This window comes from Passer domesticus, chromosome 10 (assembly GCF_036417665.1).
Source record: "Passer domesticus isolate bPasDom1 chromosome 10, bPasDom1.hap1, whole genome shotgun sequence".
In the NCBI taxonomy this organism is placed as follows: Eukaryota; Metazoa; Chordata; class Aves; order Passeriformes; family Passeridae; genus Passer; species Passer domesticus.
The window spans coordinates 12,286,624-12,303,303 of NC_087483.1; the positions used below are offsets into that span (position 1 = coordinate 12,286,624).

Consider the following 16,680-nt stretch of genomic DNA (forward strand, 5'->3'; position numbering starts at 1 on the left):
CTTTCAACAGGAAATGCTTTGTCCATAACTTGCACATACCATCACTGTCATAAAAATGTTGGATGATGCTGTTATGGTGTTTGTGAAGCACATTTTAACGGGGAGTGCGTGCCACAGACGTTCTCTAAAGTGCGATGCTGCGCATCTGTACCCGACAGAATTCATTGCAGCTTTAACCGAGACCAGCACGAGTGGGTGTGTCTTCGATCTTTTCTTTAGGAGATGCTTCCTTGAGGAGCGCAGAGTTACCAAACCGCGTCCCTCACTTTCTCAACCTCCGCCCACTCTTCACGCCTTCCCTCCGCCGCTCGGTGCCGGCGGGAGGCAGGGGGAGCCCGGGAGCAGCGGCGGCGGCCCGGCCCGGCGGCGGCGAGCCCGGCAGCAGGCGGGTCCGCGCCCGCCCGCCCGCGCTGACGTCAGGAAACTTTCGGGGCGGCCGCGGCCGGAGCGGGCGCCGGGAGCGGCGCGGAGAGGCGGCGGGACGGGCTGCTCCATCCCCGGCAGGTACGCGGCCGGCGGGGCACGGAGGGGGCTCCGGGGGGCTGAGCGCCTGTTGAGCGCCGCGGCTGAGCGCTGCTGCCCCGGAACTCGGCGCGGGTGCCGCGGTTCGTTCGCGGAGCAGCTCCTCGGGGCAGCTCCTCTCCCAGCCGGGTCCCGCCTCACCTGCGCGGCCGTGCCCTGCCGCGGGGTCCGCGCTCCCCGCTCCGCGGCCGCCGCTCCCAGCCCGGCACCCGCGCGGACCCCGGGGTCTCGGACACACGGGCAGGGCTTTGTGAATTTCAAGCAGCTGCGAATAATGAGATGCCTTTCATTCGGGGTTGGGTTTTTTTGCCCGTTGTAAGTACAGTAAAGCCTTTATCCGAGAGGAGGTTTTGTTTTCCTCGTGAGGCTCCGCCGTGGCAGCCCGAGCTCGCCGCTGGGGCTGCTGAGCGCTCAGTTGTTGTACTAGGGAGGATCTTCGGCTCGTAACCAAACCCAAACCACCGAGATAATTTTAACTCCGCGTGTGTCGGGAGGGTGGAGTGCTGGAGGAGTTTGCTCGATCATCATGCGAATAGAGAGAAGTCTGAGCAAGGATTGCAGCTCTGCCTTGGAGTCGGGAGGCGGATTCAAGGAGGAATACTCCGTTTGAGAGGGTCTAAAAGTTGTATGGCAATTAGAGGAACGTGTAAAGTATGTTGTTCATTTAATTTCATTGCCTTTCTCATTTATTAGGGGGCACCGCGAGTCAATCAAAGCCCCGTAAAGGTTAATTGTATTCTTCATGCAAAGGAATTGGCTTCCATCCGAAGAAGTAGATTTCTAGGGTCTCTTTTTTGAACTTGAGACACTTATTAGATTTCTAATTTAAATAGCATGCAACTTTTAAACTTTTCAGTTCCTACAGTTCCATTGCAGTTGCAAGTTCTTAAAATGTCATCTTTATAGAAAGAAAAAGTTATCACAACTAAAAAGATGTTAAAGCCCCCCTAATGAACTGGAAAACAAGGCATACGTGAAGGTGATTATGAAGGTGCTTTGAATGTGCAGAGAGTCATGTAAAATACTATAGCAGTATATTTAGTTTATTCAGTATAAATATAAATAAGCATCTGTATTTGTGTGTTATGTGACTGCTTCTCCTTTTAGAAGTTATTTTACATGGTTTTCTTCCCCTGCATGTTAGATGAGCATGTAACATAAGTGGTACCTTTACCTTTGAGTTGCTGTAGGGTTAACCAGTACTTCAGAGCCACTTAAGGTGTTCATGAAAATAAGACAAAATTTACCAGAAAGGAAAATGATATATTTTAAGGTCAAGCTTCTATTTTCATGGTCATTTCAGAATGAACAGTAAGTTTTACCTCATAGTTGTAGATTTACTTGGCTGATTTGTCATGCAGTAGTATGTCAGGTACAACTTCAAATATTTGGAGATTATCCAGTTGAACTTAGAAGCAACAGAACGGGGGGAAATAATTTTGTAATGATTACCCATACATACACTTTTCTGGTATGCATTTCAAGCATATGAACGCGTTAGTGATTATAGATCTTATTAAAGGCATATGTTTACATGAATGGCTTGGATAAAGAGAATGATTTAGGGATTAAAAGCCTGGTGTTTTGGCACAGTGCTGAAGGATGCGAGGCAGAACTGGTTTATACTTTCAGCAGAGCTACAGTGGGAGGAATATCAACGAAAGAGGGCTGGAAATCAGCAGCAACAGTAAAACTCTGGTTGCCTGAGTAGTTAGGATGACGTGATTGGGTGTGTCTTGTGAGAGATGAGTACAGAAATTAAAATGATTGCAACAGTGAACTGTGATACAATGTTCTGTGTCAAGCATTTTAAACCTCATAGGAAATCTTCTGCTACTGGAGAACCAGCAAGAAGGAAGATGTAGCTAACAGGAGTGGAAAACAAGAGGGGATGTTAGACAAACTACTGGTTTGTGCAGCCTCCTTAGTCTTTGGAGGTAACTTTGTAACCTTTTTGAGGGTTTTTCTAGAGTTCAAAGATTGTTCTGCAAAACACTCACCTGATGTGCCGCTTCAGAATTTCCTTTACAAGCTCGTTTGAATTTGCTAGTCTATTGCATGTAGACAAAGTTACATTTCATGGTTCAGTAGCAGCTTGTAAACATTGTTTGTAATGTACAATGTTTGTAAACATTGCTTGATACTCTAAAAGTCATAATCAGGAGAATTGCATGAAGCACTTGAGAGGTCTAATACAATAAACTGGAATTTGTATTACAATTATGGAATTAGTTTTTCTCTTGAGATAATCCCTCAAGAGTGTACTGCTTGAACATGTCATAAGAACATAATTAGAACTACCAGCTGAATTAATTAAAGGACAGTTTCAGCTTGAACTGGGGAACATATAGCTTGAAAGAGAGCAGAGGGGAAACTACCTTATCACTAAATTTTGGTCATACCTAGTACGGTTTGTGTCAGGATTCCTATTCTGTCATTTTTTTTTCAAGAGAACAAATAGAACCCAAGAGTGGAAAAGTCCACCAGGTTCTGTTCAAAAAAACTGCATGTTCCTTACACTTTTTAGTTATTATCAATGGTGGAATGCATGGCAGTAGTTTAGTCTGTATTCCAAGTACATCAGCTCTTGAGACAGGGCAAAAAAAATCATTAGTTCATGAGTTAATAGAGTTGTTGCACAAGAATATGCTAATTGGGCAGAAATAAACATTTTCCCCATTGCCTTTTTTGCCTTACTGTAATCTGCTTTTTGAAGGGATAAGCTCCTTCAGAGACTCAGGTTGTAATCCAGAAAAGAGCAAACAATACTGGCTCTGTTAGAACACACAGTGCCTCTGCATAGCTGCCTAACAATGTTCTCCTTGGTTCTCTTACCTTCAGAATGCAACTATGCATGCAGATATATCTGTCAATATCTTTGGAAGTAATTTCCTTCCTAGTATCTCCTGAATCCCTGAGATCAGAATGTTGGCTTTGTTCATGCAGATAGCTTTGCTACCTCACTGCCAGTGCTCCCCTGAACATTTCCTGTGACTTAAATGCTTAATCAAGCTGTTCTGTGGCTTTGCTGCTGTGGCATGGCCAACTACTGCCACTGGATGTGTAGCCTTGATCTGGGTTTACAGTGACAGCCCATGTTGGTTAGAGCTGGGAGGAAGAAGGAGTTAAGCTTATTCAATTATCTTAATTTCGTTGTCTGTCCTCAGTGTCATCACTGCCCACCCTTTCAGTCTCAGATATGCAGCTGTGGACCTTGTCTGTGCCGCTCTGTTTGCCCAGGGACACTGCAAAGACTCTGGGAATAGTCAGTAGTGGCTCTTAAGTCTTAAAAATATTTTTTTCTTAAGCATTTTAATGGACTTAAAATGCATTTTTAACCTGGGCTGCAGCTCTGCTGCACGTAATAAGCAGACAGTCCTCCCTTAAGAACCCCCTTCCCGTATGGTTTCGGAGAACGTTTGTTACACTAAACTGAACATCAAGAGTCCAAAGTGATGTTACCACAGATTTCATCCAGGATCCCAGTAGAGAATTTATCCAGCTGAAAACACATCATGAATTCCCAGGAAAGCATTTCCACTTTCAGTCCTCCTCTCCTCTGCCAGTTTAACCAGATGTTCTTATCACCAGGCTGAGAGGGCGCTCCAAATTGAAATATGATTGTTTCATCAGGCTGGAGTGACTTGCGGTTCTGATGTGTAATTACATATCAGCAAAGACAGAGTTTTGTAGCTGAAGGAAACAAACATATTTGTAGAACAGACAACACCTGAGTTTGACAGCCATCGAAGTAGTTTTCACTGAAGCAAGAAGCAGAACTCAGGCTGTAACACCTATAGTTTCACATTGGCTGCTTGATAATTTGGCAAAAAGTACCAGAAAGCCTCTTAGATTAAGGCAGTGGATTTCTTTAACTTCTGCAATATTATTTTCTGTTTTGAAGGGCAGCCATTGAAAAATTCTGTCATTTTAATTCCAGAGTCTGACATAATCATCTTATTAGTATATAATCACTTGGTTACTGCTGCATTTATTTTATGTTGCACCCTAAGCTTGCATATTCTGGTTTTATTCTGAGAACTGAGCTGTGTTTTCTCCATTTACTATATCACTTGGAGTTATAAAGTTTCAGCAACATCTGTGCAGCCAAATGTTTTTCTGTGTATTCTCTCAGCAATACCTGACCAATACCCTTGCCTTGCAATGGTGTGCACAAGTGTAAATTAGTAAACAATTCCCTTGATAATGTGCTGGTTGGAGACTGCAGCTGGCTCTGTTGACAGAGTTAAGGGTTTGGTTTTTTTTGGGTTTTTTTTTTTTTTGGTCACCAGAAATTAAAACTATAATCTGTGGAAATTGTGGTTATTCCTGCGATGTAGAGATCCTGAGTAATGCAAGTAAATAACATTTTTATGTTAAAAAATTTGGGAATTCTAAAACAAATCTTTTGCCACACAAAAGTATGTGATGGCTGTTGGTAGCTTTCTTTATTACTTTGTGGAGAAGGGTATGTGGATACTTCAGTACTTGGGAATAGATATGGATACAGAAGCCTAATCTCTTCAATCTTCTCATAATTCCTAAAATAACATGAAAGCTGTAAAACTGCATGCAAATTCCTCCTCATTCTTTTCAGATAGAATAGAATAGTTCTTTGAGGACTGTTGAGTTTTCTGGAATATTTTAAGATCTTTAATGTGATTTCTTTTTTTCAATTCTTCCTCTGCTCTCTCCATCCCCATAGCCTTAATGGGGAAAATTCTGACCAAAGGCAAAATGCAGCTGTACCACAGTGTGCAAATCGGGATCCTGACCTAGTAGCTGTTGTGTGACATTTAATATTCTATTCTGTTTCCATTTTTCATCTTTTACATGCAGATGTCCTATCTTCTAGGCAGAATGGGACATTAGGCATTTAAACATTGTGCTTAAACTTTCCAGGTGAGCTGCTCTAAATCCCTGTAGCCCTTAAAGGCTTTTTCAGAGATCTCAGCAGTCTAGGCAAAATCAAGATTGTTTTCCACTAGACAAAAGGCTGTGATGAGGATGCTCCTGCTGTGGACAGAAATATCGGGAAGAGGGAGGTGGTTGCTCATTCTCCCCTGGGTCTTGCAGCTCTCCTTGTGGCAGGGGTCCCTGGGGAGAGCCGGTTTCTTCCCAGCTGCAGACTGGGTCTGCTCAGCTTTGGCAAGTCTCTTCTGTGCTAGTGCTGGCAATTTATATCTGCTAGAGTGTAATTATTGGTTTTCCTGTTCACAAAGGTACTCCTGATATTAATACATATATTTTCTCTTTTGTCAGATTGGGAGCTTTTTTTTGGGGTCTATGTCTGTGTTTGCCCTTTTTTTAAAGAAGGTGTCTCTTGAAACAGCAGCATTTTTTGCTTAATCTGTTGTGAAATCTTCTGGAACATATCACTGAAGTGAGGTAATGAGCCTAGATAAAGGACTGTGTTCCCAGTAAAATAGATTATTTTTCCTGCAGTCACATCTCAAAATGTTGTTTGGAACAGCAGTCATCTTTGCATGCCAGTTACATTAGGAGTTGTTTAAGAAAGTTTCTTGTGTCCTCAAGCCTATTTTTTTAACGTTTGTCCAGGCCATCTTCCCAAATGCCTTGCTGTGCAGATATGTGCAGTCTCTAATGCCTTCTTCCTACACGCTGTGTTGGCAGCTGAGTGCATTCAAAGATCGTGAGTCAGGTTCCCTAAAAAACCAAAAGCTTAAAAATAATGAGATTTAAAATACTGTAGACTCCTTGTGAACATTTAGTATTGTTTTTCTTCTTTAAAGCTTTATTCTGTACACAGGTGTTTAAATCTGAACTTTATTTTGTATTCAAAACAATATATTTTCCACACAAACTCCAAATTTTAGGACTTGGATATTCAAGAAAAGGTCTCTTGTGAGGCTTGCCCCACAGCTGGAAATTGTAGCTGATAGCTTTTCTCTCTTCTGTTTCCTGATTGATGAAGTGGCAGAACCATCATTTCCAAAGCAATGGACACTTGGGATCAAAGCTAAAGGGTGATTTCATGTTGCAGGGTATTCTATGCCCAAGTCATACCTGTTTTAGAGTATCTGTAGTTAAGATTAATGTGTGGAGACTTGTTTAAACAAAGTAAAAGTGAGAGGTGAAGTGTACATGGTAAATGATGCTGAATCTCTACTTGGGATAGAAAAAGCAGCAGGGGACTGATGATGTAGCCAGCAGAAAGTTTGAGACATTAACCCCCACTGTGGTGCCTCTTAATCTGTTTCACATGTGTAAGCTCTAAAGCAGAGCCTACTGTGGATTTGTAAACACAAAGGTCTTTAATGTCTGAGATAAGGACAGTCTTTTCCTTGATTCCAGCAGCCTAAAAATTGCATTACTAATTTTGTAAGTTACATGTTGCATTAATATTCAATTTATCATGTTGTGCAAATGGGCTTAGTTTGGAAGAAATAGTTTTTCAACAAGTTGTGCACCTGGAGCTGTTACTAATTCCCTAATCTTTCTGTGCCATATAGTAATTGCACTTAATTGTTTGCTTTTGCTGTGTTTTATGGTGTGAAATGCAGTATGTCAACACTGCTGAGCAGCTACGTCAGTGTGTGTAATGCTAACACTCTTGAAAGAGAGCATTTCCAGGTTTCACCTGACTGGATGAAATGGCTCATGTGTACCTACCAGTGCAGTGCTTCATGCATTTTCCTGTAGTCAGAGTTTGTAGTTGGTTTTTTTTGGTGATGGGTTGGTTTTGTCTTTGCACATGTTTTTGTGCAGGGTGGTAAGATAGGGGTTGGGAAAGGGACATGTCAAGTCACATCTTACACAGCCATTTAAAACTGTTAGTATGCCAGTGGTTAAAATTCTTATTAAATTGCTTGTGGTGCTTCTACTTCAGTGGGGCTCTCCACTGCTATTTCTACTTTTTATTATTTGAAAAGCATATTAGGTTTCTTTGGAGACCAAAAGAACTCACCTAGAAGTGTTCCAACCTGTAAAAATGTTTCTCCATCTTCCCTCCCATTCTCTGAGGGGAGCTCTGTTTCTGGTTTAACCCCCACATGTTTGAAATTGTACCCAAGAAAGCAGCCAGTCCTGGAGAGGGCACTTAGGAACTTCAGTTCCCAGGCTAAGTTCTCTCAGGGCCTGTTGCTTCTGCCCTGAAAGACAGCAGAATCTGCAAGCTGTGCTTTAACCTGGCCATACTGACTGGCAATCCCATGTGTTTGTCAAAAGGACTCTGCCATTTAACAGCGAATGTGATAATCTAGAAGAGCATATGAGCTATTGTTTTCTCTTTTAAAATTAAATCCATCCCAGAGGTCTTGGTTCCAATCCCCGTGTTTTATGGCTGAGGGTATTGAATGCAGCTATTAAGCTGTTAGACTGGTTTTGTATTAGTAATTTTCTCTGATATGAAGAGTAATTCATGAATCCAGGTCATTATCTGGCATTTCAGCCTTGATGCACTGACTGATGTGCTGGCATGGGTGATACCCCCAGCTGTTAGTACAGCTATGTGGCTCTTTTTTTACTGGTTTTGACTGGGATGGGATGAGACTGGGATGGCAGGCTACAGCCACTACAAATCTGCCAGTGTGGAAAGCTCAGAGTGAGCAGAGCTACATGGGTGTTGCAGTGATCTGTCAGGAAACTGAAGTGCAGTTGACAGCACTGTTGATTATTTCTCTTAGAAACAAGCAGGTGCTTGCTTGGCTTTGGTACTGATTGGCACGGCAAAAATGATTTAACTGCACAAGTGACAGTGCTGCTGCGAGGAAGGAGGATTTGTGTCACGGCAGGCAAGGATAGTGTGCTGTACTTCTGAGGAACTGCTTTAATGCCCGGTGTTCCATACGGTGTTTATTTCTCCAGCCTTGCACAAGAGTGGAAATGCTGGTTATTATCCACAGCAGTAGATGTAAAATTGTCACTCTGCTTAGAATTTTGCTTCTGTTGTTGGGTTTTCTGAGGAGGAGAAGGAGAGTGTGTGACTACTTACCAGTAATATGATGTCATGGCACTCTGCTTCATGTAGCTATCTAATTAAAACAGATTATTAAGAAATAAGATCATTCTACATGAGCATTTGTATTAGGTAGCAAGCCTAGCATGTGCATGCTAATGCACATACTTAAATTGTTTCTTGTAAAACTGACAGCTTTCAGTCTTGTCTATTTTCAAAATGTATGGTTTGCACCGTGAATTCTAAACCCAGACACAAAAAAGAACTGACATGCTTTAGTGAAAAGTTTGCAGTCTTACTTAGACTTGTTTTTCCCAAGGCTGAATCGAATAGGATAAAGGATATCTTAGGAGCAAATGTGATTTTGTTGAACTAGAATGCATTTATGAAATACCTTTATCTGAATTTTATTCTCATATTAGTCTGTTTTGTCTTTTAAATTCACAGATTTCATAAATAAACAATAACACAGTCTTTACTTTTAAATCTCCAAAGATACAAAGAAATGTAATCACTATAAAAATCGGTGCAGCATCATTTGCTCATATATTTTATTTGAAGCCAGATAAGAAAATTTTGTAGAGCTAATAAAAGTGGGAGGTGGTATTATGTGGGTAGAGTGAATAATTTTCAAGAGCTCATGGATGAGGCTTTTGATGAAGTGTAGCCTGGTGAAGTGTATCATGTGTAGCCTGGTATCAGCCAAGGTGATCATTTAAAATGGAGTAGGAAGCTGCTTCTTCTGGAGGCTCTGTTACAGAGGCTCTTTGAGGAGACTGTGTGGTTTTTTGTGTCCAGATATCTTTGCTGACCACTGATCCACTGATGTGTTTCAGGATTTCCTCATCTGTGAATACTTTTGGCTTGAATCTTAAATTCACTTAAATTCTTCCACTCCTGGAAGAATCTGGGGTACTTCAAACAGAGGTGCAATATAAGAATGAACAGTCACCATCTAAGCTCTTGACATCCAGAATTCAGAGCCAAGTCATGTTTTGATGACTTAAGGATATTGTACTTTATTAAGTAGCATTTTTCTTACCATTCCTGGAGGATATCCTGAGTTTTTATAACTTAATGGCTTATGAAGGATTCCTAAATAAGACTTTCTCCCCCTTCCCATTTTGGAACTGTGTTTCCTCTGAAGCATTGTTAGACTTGATTAGGATCTAGGAAATTTTTGAGTAATGAGTCAGAAAAATAAACAAAATCTGAGCAAGCAAAAGGTGGGGAATGGAAAAGACTTCTGGTTTAGAGGAGTTTAAATCCTTTCAGCTCTAAATTAGAGGTATAGTTTCCCTCTCCTGCATGCACACCTTTTCCTTCCTTTTTCCATGTCCCTTTCCTCCTCTTGCCCTTGTACTCTCAAAAAGCCCCAGGAGAACAGTTGTGTTGTGCCTTACTGAGATGACTTTATGGGTTATGGCATAGCTGTGGGATATATATGTGCTTCTCTAAAAGGCCCTGAAGGGAAAGCTTTCAACTGTAACAAATCTGTCCTGTAAAGGAAGGAAAGCAGTAAATATGCTTATAGTTGTAAACACTAGTAATTCCACAGCATTCCCTTATGTATCTCTTACTCAGAAAATTATCTTTGTTGTGATTCTGTGTGCTTTTCAGTTTGGGATTTCAGGTTTTTTGACACTGAAAGCGAGCCGTGATTAGAAGGTATGAAGAAATGGACCATAAAATAGATGTTTAGTTCAAGATAAGTAAAAGCATACTTGATAGGATTAGTGGAATATATTTGAGATGTGTTATGTTGCTGGCATACCCGTGACTGCTTAACCACTGAAATAATCTGTTGCTATTTAATCCAAATCAATTTCATTTGCTAGGTCGTCTGGAAGTTACCGAATAAGTTACTTAGTTGCTTAGCCAAATGGCAGGGGAAAAAAAAAAAACCGAGTCAAACTACTGAAGAAATATGTCTTGACAGTCAAGAAAATAATAAAATGCTAAGGATCTCAGTTCTGATGGAAATAAGTGGTTGGCTGGAAATACTTGCTTGAATATTTGGAATTCATTATGGTGAATTTTGCCAGATGCTTTTGAAGAATATTTATGTGTGTTATTTGCTGTTGTGTTTCTTGTGCTTGCTGCAAGGCATGTGTACTTCTGGGTAATTTGATCCTGTTTGTTTATGGTCTAAATACTTCTTTTCCCCCCAGACAGCAGTATTCAATTGTGTATTATTTCAGCTGCTATCTGGAAAACGTGACACAAATATAAGTCCCAGGCAGTGTTTGTCTAAGGTAGGATTGTGTTTGTCTAAGGTAGAATCAAGTGTATTTCTTCTTACATGACAAATTTGGTGAAATCTTGACGTATCTTGACAGATTTCTGAAATTTGTGTTTCACAATATACCTGGGAACATTTTATGCGTTAAGATCTTCAGAGAGATGTTGCAGCTCAAATACATTTGTAGCCTGTCTGGAGAAAGCAACTTATTAACTCTACTCTGAGCTTCTGACACTGTGGAAGTGTGAAGGGTGGGGAGAGTGTTTTCTACTTGCTCCCATCTTGTCACTTATCTGGAAATGTGTCAATTATTTGAGTCTGCCCGGGCATGTGGACATTTGGAAAACTGGTATACATGGCAAAGAACTAGCTAGTGCAAGAGCTGAAATGTGAGAAATTGCATTGTGAATGATGGTAATTTTATTAGTTCTGTTTTGTGTAGATGTAGGAATCCTGCTCATGTCTATTTGACTTCTCAGGGTGTCAAGATGTTCACCCTGTAGTTGTGGAAGTCATTTAGAGTGAAATGATGCTCCTGAGATGGTGGTTGAAGCACTTCTCCATATGTTTCCATCCTTTTCCTGTCTGGTGCACCTTTCTTTGGGTACTGGCTCAGGTATTTTGGTATGGGAACTGGATCAAGTATAACCAAGAACTGGGAAGCGGGAGGAGTATGTTTTTTTTAGACATGTTCAGTCTGACTGTGGAGCAACAGAGTAAAATGCTATACAGTTGCTTTTCCTAATAGAACATAACCCAGACACTGGTTTGTGATGCACTGATTTCCTCAGTGCTTGCAGTGAAGTTCTTTGCTGACACAGCCAGGACAGATTTATCCACATGGACATAGTTTCTATCTGGCCTTCACTTTTTGCTCTTCGAGGCACCCCACTTTAATAAATGGGCATGAACAGTGCTGTAGTGCAGAAAAGCAGGAAGATTGTTGTTACTGTATCCAGTTTATTTAGCTTTGTCATGAATTCAGGTTCCTATGTGTGAGTATTAGGAAGGTTTCTCTTGTTTTCCTGCTGAGCTCTATCAGAACAAAGCAAACAGAAAAGCTTTTTTCTTGGTTCTCGCTTCTCTTTAAAAATGAGGAATTTATTAACATTTGAATGCACCAGAGCTCAGTTTATCTATGATCTAATAACAGCAAAGAAACAGAAGTTGCAGCAAACAATGTGGTGGCTCTGTCTTGTCCAGTGGCTGTTCTCCCCTGCTCACCCCCATTTAAAATATGCTATTGCTATAGATAGAATTTTGCCTTTGAATCTGCGCTTTTGTAAGGTTTATCATAGCGTGAAACAACCTGCCAGAACTTAATTGCCTTTTGGCAGATCTTTTTTCAGTTGATGTTGCTGCTGGTGCTGGAAGAGAGGAGGAGTCAGGTGTTCAAGGGACTGATCTTGAAAAAGAAGGCAGACCATTTAAACTGGGTTTTTTTGAGCTAGTCTCTAGTGGAATTGGGCTGCAGAAGACTAGTCCCATATTTCCTATTGCCTCTCTCCCTGGCAATGATTTTGGAACTTGTTGGAGTACTCCAATAAAATTTTCATGCATTTCACAAAATCTGATGAATTGTTAGAGAAGAGAAATTGACATCACTGTCCCTGTAGGAGACATGCAGCTGACTGGAGTATGATGTGGTTGAAACAGTGAGTTCTCACTCATCACTGAAATGTGCTGAGTTTTAGCAATAGTTACCTGTAATAAAGTCTCTGATAAAAAGCTTTTTTTTTTTTCTTGGTCATGAAAATGAATCCATTAATCCCTGTCATGATGGATGCAACCTTTCCAGCACTTTGTTTTGGAGTGGCCTTATAGGGGCACAACATTGTGAATTTTATTATGAATTCTTTATCATACTCATGCAGTTCAGTCATCTCTTTTATTTATCTTCTATTTTTATCACATTTTAGCACATGCTGTTTCCTTGAAGCTTTTGTTTTAGCCCTCTTAGTCTGCTTTTTCAGTAGGCAGTCTTTTACTCAGTTGTGCTTAGGCAGAATTGGCATGTCACATCCAATATGTATACAGTATACATAATTTTTCTTGTTTAGCCCATGTATCTTCACTGTTCCAGATTTTTTAGCAGTGGGCTATCAATCAAATAGCTTACCTGTTTTTCTATGGAATTCTCAGTTTGCTGTAGGTGGCCTCTATGCATTCCATATGCTCCCAGGATCTGCAGCCAATTTTTCTTCTTACAAATATTCCTTCAGAAATCTGGACAGCTTTAAAACTGCATAGTTTGGTTGTGTTCAGATGTCATCTCAATATTCTTGGTTCAGCAGTGTTCTAAATGACCTCTTCCTCTGTCTGCACAAGATTCAGACTCGCCAGTGTTTTTTTTTTAAATTTATTTTTTGGAGGTTTTATGGCTTGGCATGCTTTGGTGCTCTCGAATGAAACCAAAAACTAAAGGAGGAAATCTTGCATGCTGCCTCTGTCTGTTCTCCCCTTGCAAGCAGCTATGTAGTAATGTCCATCTTGAGGCTTTGAAGGTTACTCTTATTACATGAAAGAATTTTAGGATCTTGTTGTTCACTGGGTTGCTTCATCAGCTGTGCTTATTTGACTGGTACCTTTTCTATGCAGTAATTCTGCTGCTTTTTGTTTGAGTTTTGTTAATTTTGTCCATGCTTGCGGGGATTTTTTTTTTCTTCCTATGATTCATTTTAATTGGATAAAATTTTGAAACATTAACTTTTGCCTTCATGTGTTTTTCTGTTATCTGTTTCAGCTGCTTTTTTTTTTTTCTTCTTTGTATTCCTTTTATACCTCTATTTCTCCACCACTTTTTTGGAACTGAATGTGTGTGTCCATCTGCATCTCCCAGTTCATTTAGAGAAGTTAGTGATAACCTAATTGATGAAAGCAAGAATTGGAAGTCTGAAAGAATATCTCCACATTTGTTCTTTTGCCTGATCCCCATCTGGAATTGCTCAGGAGAAAACAAGGAATAGGTGTGACTCCGACACTGAGGATGCAATTTCCATCTCTCCGGTGTTTCACAAATACTCTTTTCCTCTGACCACTTTGTGATTCTCCACATACTCCGATTTCCATTTATGATGTAGGTGATAAGAATGTACCAATACCTCCTGGATTTAAATATGATCTGGTGTTCTCCTCTGGATGGAAAGATGAATCCTCTTCAAAATAATTTTCCTTTCATCTGCTGCATTGCGATGATGTCATGGATGGGACATTTTTAGCCTCTTGTGATTTATTTTTTGTTAAACTTAATATGTTTTACAAAGGAGGCTTTTCCTATTATTGTTCTCTTCTGTGATGAGAAATACAAATGTCCTGAAGAAAACACTGTGTATAATTTTAGATGAAATACACTGCTGATCTAAAGACCAAGTAGGACTCTAAGATGTGAAGTGATATTATCTCAAGTTTCAGCAAGTCTTTTTGGAGGTTTATGGAAACTGTTAGGGACAATATGCTTAAAATATGTTTTTTCTCCATTTTTCAACTAGAAGGAGGAAACAACCATCCAGTTAAAAAAAACCTAAATCTCACTTCTGTCATAGCAATAATCATAGTTGTGGAGGCAGTTTTTAGTTTGTTGGTCTTTGTTTTATATGCAATATGAGTGAATGGAATACATTAACCCTGATGTCCTGGACTTTGGAATAATAGTGTCATCAGTGTCATGCTTCTTTTCCAGTCTGAAAATGCACATTGAATGTGGTGATATCGGTGAAAGGAGAATATATGGGATTGTACAGGACTCTGGACTGAAAATGCAAAGAATATGATGGAAGATTTTCTTGTGGTGAAATAAGGATTAAAAGACAGCTCCTGGCCCAAACTGCACAAGTGAACAAATTAGATGTTTTTATGATGCAAAGTGGGATGTTTGTGGCAGAGAAGTAAAGGTTGTTCTTTAAACTTTGTGCACCTTTGTCTGTTTAGTCCATTGGTTATACTGTTGACACTGCTTGAATTTATATTTCTTGCTTGAAAATAGAAAATATTCTTAAGTCTCTCCGCATATTGTATCCTACATGAGCACACAATTTAGTGTTTGGGCTCTAGATAACATTTTTCAGTGTGCCTAGCTGAATTGTGTATTACAGCCCAAATTTTATGTAAAATGTATTTCTTAATTATATTTCAATATTTCTACTTGATATTGTCTGAATACTTGATCACCTAGATCCTGGTTACTTTAAAAAAAATTATTTCTTAGTTATAATAAGTAGTCTGTTTTACTTGTCAGATTGGTAAGCTTCAGTTAAAAAAAAAAAAATCAGTCCCTAAAAAGAAGCCTTGATTTTTATAAATCCAGAATTTGCAGTCCTATTCTGTTTTATCCAGGTGTAACAGAAATATCAGTGCATGCTGCCTAGCAAGTATGTCACTATGTCCAGTCTCAATTAGCAGACTAACAGTTCTTGAGGTGACTGTGAGTCATTTAAGGACCTGCTTTTGTTAAGATAAATCTGAGTAGTTGATAGTTTTGTAGATGTGGGTGGCTGTGCATGGGGTGTGTCTAATGAAGACTTTGATTTGTGAAGTAGTAAAGCCAAGGTAATTTCAGTTTTTGTGCTGTTTCTTGAATTGGTTGTAGGAGAATATATAGTTACTAACTTCAGCAGAAGACTTTCATAGAGTGTGTCTGTACATCACTAAGATTTTTCAGTAGTGCATATGGTGCTTCTTTTTATGTGCTTATGTTTAGTTCTGTTTGTTGAACCCTGACACTCAATGCAACAGTATCATATGGTTACCAACCTACTATTTAACAGGAGTAAAGAAGCGGGGAAAAATAAGAGTTTTTAGAATGACAACTTTTGTGAATCTATGAAGTCTTGTAAATGAAGAAAAAAATGGGCAGTCCCATACTTGTGGTTATGAACTTGCACTCCAGGGTGCAGACAGAACTGAACACATCAGCTTCTGGTTTAAGCAAACCAGGAGCAGCTCCACTCCAGAAATGCTGTGTTTACCCCCAGAGCCCTGTCAGCATGCTTCACTCCTAAGGCAATTCAGGAGTGTGAGGGTGTTGGAGACACGGCTGTAAACAGTGTGAGGTTTCAGAGGTCATGTGGGTTTCAGGGCATCAGTCCCAAATGGGGTGTTGAAAGGCAACCCATGGAAATATCCAGTTTCCATGCTGTGCCCATACACTGCTTCCTCTCTGCTTATTGCATGCATATTTCTGAATTTCTTGGTGCAATGTCTGGCTGTCTCTACATCAGTTTTTAGTATGTGAGTGTGGTCAGAATCTTTTTGTAGCTTCTTGACAGTTATTATTGCTAGAGTTTTATTAGATTTTCTAGCACTTGAGTCATAGCATATTCGATGTGTTGCAAGATATCTGGAGTAACTTAGTCATAAGTTATTTGGAGAAGCATGTTCAGAGAGGCCTTTAGGTTAATTTTCATATCAGCTAGGTTGTAATTTTAATGAGGAAAAAGGGTTATGCCTGTATGTTAGGCTGAGGAAAGCTGTGGCTTGATATAAAACTTCTGTCTGCGTTGCCTGGTTTGCTTTGGGCTGCCCCTGTGTGAGGAGTAGCCTAAAGATTTGATGTGGCTTCTATGTAGGGGGACAATTTTTTCCATGGTCTGCATACATGTGTATGTCATTGTGCTCCCAGACCCAAACACAAAGGATTTTTCTTGCATAGGATAGAAAGACAGAACTTCTTCCTTGAAAATTTATTGCCCTTTCCAGACCCTGAAATGGATTTTAACCAGTCAAATATAATTCTGGGGAGTTTGATTCCCAACCCCACCCTGTTTTTCCTAATTAGTAGTGGTCAAGGTGCTGTAGGAAGCTTTTTGCTGATGTTAGGAATACCTGCCCCTGGCTTTTGGCTGTGATTTGAGCAAGTGCTGACTCTCATACCTGAAATCAAGGGCAGCCTGCTTTGATCATAAAATACTCCCCATTTTATAGCTCTTTAGGAAATAACACCTGAGGGCTTGCACATGTTTCCTTGGCAGGTAGTTTCTGTAGTTTCTGCCAGGTTTTACTG

At 40.2% G+C, this 16,680-nt stretch overlaps 1 protein-coding gene across 10 annotated transcripts in view; it reads left to right on the forward strand.

Annotated features, from left to right (window-relative positions):
• Positions 1 to 321: 321 nt before the first annotated feature.
• GULP1 (GULP PTB domain containing engulfment adaptor 1) overlaps positions 322 to 16,680 on the forward strand; it is a 143,913-nt gene continuing 127,554 nt past the window's right edge. For 3 of the 10 annotated variants that reach the window (XM_064433787.1, XM_064433786.1, XM_064433791.1), the window contains exon 1: positions 322 to 504. The gene's annotated coding sequence lies outside the window, so the exon portion shown is untranslated. Of the gene's footprint in view, positions 505 to 950; positions 1,174 to 16,680 lie in introns of those variants that run through there. The other 7 variants (XM_064433792.1, XM_064433794.1, XM_064433788.1 and 4 more) reach the window with 5 other exon arrangements.